Here is a 4875-nt window from a genome sequence, read left to right as displayed (position 1 = left end):
ACCTAAAGAATTCTGGTCTGACAGAGACAGAAATTATCAATGAGTTCGCCTCGAGATATCTTTGTGCAGAACCCGCCTCACACAATGAATAACCTCCTGCTTTGCCAGAGAACGGAACGGACCCTCTTGGTTCCCCTTCACGTGCGCGGAAGTACGAGAGGTTCTATATGAGCTCAACTGAAGATCATCTCCGGTTTCCGATGGTATCAGTAACAAACTCTAAATAATTTACCTGACGAGGATATTGAGCTTCTAACGAATAAAATCAACGAGGTGTGGGAGACCGGCGAGGTTCCAATAGAGTGGCGTGACGCGACTGTCATCTTCATTCCGAAGCTGGGGAAACCCCTGGAGCTTGGCTCGCTCCTGCCGATGTCTCTCATTTCATGTGTGGGGAAGGTCGCCGAGGACGTTATCCTCAAGCGGGCCACTAAATTTGCCGAGGAAAGGAACCTCTTTTCATTTATTCTAATTGGATTTAGGCCATCCATGTCAACGCAAGATGTAATGTTGCTTTTAAAACACAAGATAATTGGCCGTGTCTCCAGAGACACCATAGATGTTCTAGCACTTGACCTGGAAAAAGCCTTTGACAAGGTCAAACAGTCTCACATACTTTATTCCATGAAAGAAGCGGTCTAGAAGAACAGTTTTACAACTACATGAGCTCCTTTCTTAAGAAAAGAAAAGCTACCGTTCGCCTAGGATTTCTCGGTTCGAAGACGTTTGATCTTGGACCTAGAGGCACTCCACAAGGAGCAGTGCTATCCCCATTTCTGTTTAACTTATTGCACGGAGCACTTTCGCACAGTCTGGCCGAAAGTGAAAGTCTCGGTCACACATTCTACGCCGACGACATCACCTTCTGGTGCGAGGGAGGTAGTGATGGGCAAATTGAAGAGCGATTACAAACAGTGATCAGAGTTGTTGAAGATTTTATTTCACGAGGCAGGACTCTGCTTGTCGGCTAATAAATCGGAACTGCTTCTTTACCGGCCTACGGTCGGTGCGAAGAAAGGAAGTTTCCACGATATATTGATCACCACAACGAACGGCTTCATTATTACGATCGTAAAGGAAGTTAGAATCGTCAGTATGTTCCTGGAGGAGGCTGGCAGTAACGCCTACACGTTAGAGCGCATCGCTGCCAAAGCCGATTCCATGACAAAATAATCACGAGAGTGGCCAACAAACGAAGGCGGTTATCCGAAAAGAACCTTCGTAGACTATTTCACGCCTTCCTACCGACCCACATCAACTACATCGCCCTGGCCCACAAGTGGAGCAGGAGAGATGAAGCCCCATTAGAATCAATAATTCGCAAAAACATAAAAAGGGACTGGGTCTCCCACAGAGCACCAGTACAGAACATCTATCGGCACTGGGTGTCCAGAATGTTTTTAGCGAAATAGTAGAGGCACAACAGGTCGCCCAAGGTGCAAGACTGGCTTCCACGGAGGCTGGCAAACAGTTACTAGCGCATATTGGTATACGGTTTCCCATTGCTAGACAGAAGGAGTGCGTGCTCCCTATCAAAGTCTGGGAAATGTATACTCTATCTCAGGTACCTAGACACATGCACCCTCAATACAACTGTGGCAGACGCAAAGCAAGGGCCAGAGCCCTTCTTCGAACAACGGCTACGACTGAAGACAATGTCGCCTTCGTTGATGCAGCGCAATACGCAGCTTCCAATCACTTTGTTTCAGCAGCTACGTCGTTACGGGGAGAGCTCCTGACATCACCTACGCTCCAAAATTCGGACGCCGACAAAGCCTAACAGGTGGCAGTGGCCATCGCTATGGCCACAACGAACCGTTCTACTATTTACACGGACTCGTGAGCCGCCACTAGAGCATTCATGAAAGGCTCGGTGTGTAAAGAAGCCGGTCGTGCTCTCTCTGCTGCATTATGGACAGGCAAAAAGCATATAATATGGTTCCCTGGTCATGTGGGCAGTGATGCCCACGAAACCATCCCAAATGCCAACGAACTTGCACACTCCCAGGCGCGAGGTCTCACACACCGCGCCGGAAGTGGGCACTCGGAGGCTGAGGGAGGGCAGCGACAAAGAGACCCTCTTCTTACTTTCAACGAGGTCTGTAAGCACTATCAGCTGGGGCGTCGGAAGTTTCTGCTTCCACACCCACACCTAAACAGACCACAGGCAATCACCCTGCGAATGTTACAAACCCATATCCTTGTCCGTTTATTTGGTCAATATTCGTAGACGGAATAGACCCATGATGTCCGCACTGTCGTCATCTGAGGTGCACCCTCCAGCACGTCCTGTGGCAGTGTCACGACTTGCACGGGGGCTCAGGGTCTTCCTCCACTGAAGAATACTGGCTCCAGCATATCACCAGCTCCGCAAAAAACCAGCAGCTAAGGGCTGTCCAGAGAGCCCGCGAAGTCACCGAGAGCTTTAATTTCCCGGCTCCATTGTGGGTGGGGCCCCCAGACGGTACCCCCTGACAGGGGCATTCTCGTCTTCTCAGGACCAAATAAAGTTCCCTGACTGACTGACTGACTGACTGAAAGGTTAGGCGTGCCAGATAGATATTCAAGAAGAGATGCGATCCACGGGGCACGACGTTGTTCGGTGGCAATCGAGTCGAGATTTAGCGATGACAAGGTCTGGAGACGAGTGTTGAAGGTGAGCGGGACATGGTAAAGGTGAGCGGGACATGGCATCAGCGTCAGAGTGTTTGCGTCCGCAGCGGTATACAACGCTAATGTTGTACTCCTGGATGCGGAGTGTCCATCGCGCACTGTGGCCTTAGAACGGTCTTTCAACGTGGATAGCCAACAGAGCACGCAGAGATAAGTTACTAGATCTAATGGGCGGCCGTATAAGTACGGCCGGAACTTTCCAAGCGCTCACACCAGAGCCAAACAGACTTTTTCTCTCACGCAGTAATTAGTTTCGGCTTTCGTCAGAGTGCGGCTGGCGTAGGCTACAACGTATTCTGAATAGCCGAGATTTCGTTGAGCGAGGACAGCACCTAGCCCGACGCCGCTGGCGTTGGTGTGCACTTCGATAGGATCCGTCGAGTCGAAGAGGCGAAAGAATAGATGGTTAGGAGAGCAGACGGCGCAGAGTAGTGAAGGCAATATCACATGCAGAGGACCAGGAGGAGAGCTGCACGTCACCGCGAAGAGGCTGGGTTAATGGTGACATGATGGATGCAAAATTGCGAACAAAGTGCCGGAAATAAAACAGTTGTGCAGGCTTATGCCTACAAAACTGCTTTCATGGTCGTCGGCTTAGGAAATTCTGCGACTGCTCGAAGTTTTGCTGGGTCAGGTAATACGCCGTGCTTGGACATGATGTAGCCTAGGATGTTGTGCTCGCGTGCAGCGAAGTGGCATTTTTTCATGTTAAGCTGCAGGCCAGTGTTGGTCAGACAAGTAAAAACATGCCTGAGGAGAAGGAGATGCGTAGGAAAGTCATGAGAGAAAACCACGACATCGTCGAGGTAACAGAGGCACGTATTCCACTTGAGGCCCCGTAGCGTATAATGCAAAAGCCGTTCAAACATGGCAGGCGCGTTAGAAAGCCCAAAGGGCTTGACGTTAAACTCGTATAGTCTGTCTCGTGTAATAAATGCAGTTTTTTGGCGATTGCCTTCAGCCTTTGGGACTTGCTAGTACCCAGACTGCAAATCTAGCGACGGCAAGACTTCCGCTGCGTGACGGGTGTCACTGGCGTCATCGATGCGCAGCGAAGAATTAACGTCCTTGCGGGTTATCTTATTAAAAGGACGATAGTCAATGCAAAATTGGATATATCCGTCTTTCTTACGCACCAGGACAGCAGGAGACGCCCAGGGACTGTGAGATGGTCGAATGACGTCTCTACGAAGCAAATCTCTAACTTGATCGTTGATGACGTGGCGCTCTTCAGCGGAGACACGGTATGGTCTTTGACGCAGTGGCTGTTGTAGGCCGGTGCCAACATGATGTTTGACTTGTGACGTGCGGCCCAGTTGAGGTTGCGACACACCGAGAGAACTCCTGAACTCATGCAGAAGATCCAGCAAGTCGGCATGTTCGGTGGGAGTGAGGTTGTCAGCAATCGCGCTTGAAAGCGTATTATTGGACTACTCAACGAGTGCCGATAGTGCTTTTGGGTGGTCGCAGTAGTCATCTGGGACATCAACCAAAGACGAAAGGTCGAGATTCTGCACGCGGCCGAGACATTCCCCTCAAGCAAAGTGACAGGTGTGGAAAGCGGAATGTTTAGGAACATATTGCTTCTTCCGGCGGCAAGGCCAATTGTTGCGAATGGCAGCGGCAGAGCTCGACGACTCGTGAAGATATCGGAAGGCATAAAAAGAACTGTAGCGTCAGTGTAGTCATTGCATTAAACGGCAACAAGTGCAAAATTTTTAGGTGGAATATTGGTATGTTCATGAACGAGCAACTTCGGCGGCTGATGAAGAGCGTCGAGTAATGGTACATCACACAATGGTGAAAACTCAACTTCGACGCGTGCGCAGTCGATGACGTCATCTGAACAGACAGCGAGGACAACAAACTCTACGATGCGAAGAATGCCTTCGATAGACACTCTCGCAGGGCAGGCTGTGAGAGGCGATACTTGCTGTGCACTTACGGTGTAGAGCGACAGTCTTGAAAGCGGCGTCGTGACTTTGCGTATTAAACGGCAGAAATTAGCGGCAATATCAGAAACAGTGGCACCGGTGTCCACATGGGCGAAAGCACAATGATCTTCAACAGTTACGGCGACCACGTTAGCAGGAGAGAAGCGCGGGCTTAGACAGTTCGAACATGGCGCAGTTCTTGCCTCTTGAACTGCGGTGCTTAGTTTTCCGGGTCAGAGGGTCCGGGCTGGCGATGCATGGGGCAGGG

The sequence above is a fragment of the Rhipicephalus microplus genome, chromosome 6 (genome assembly GCF_043290135.1).
Source record: "Rhipicephalus microplus isolate Deutch F79 chromosome 6, USDA_Rmic, whole genome shotgun sequence".
Taxonomy (NCBI): domain Eukaryota; kingdom Metazoa; phylum Arthropoda; class Arachnida; order Ixodida; family Ixodidae; genus Rhipicephalus; species Rhipicephalus microplus.
This window is presented reverse-complemented; position numbering follows the sequence as displayed.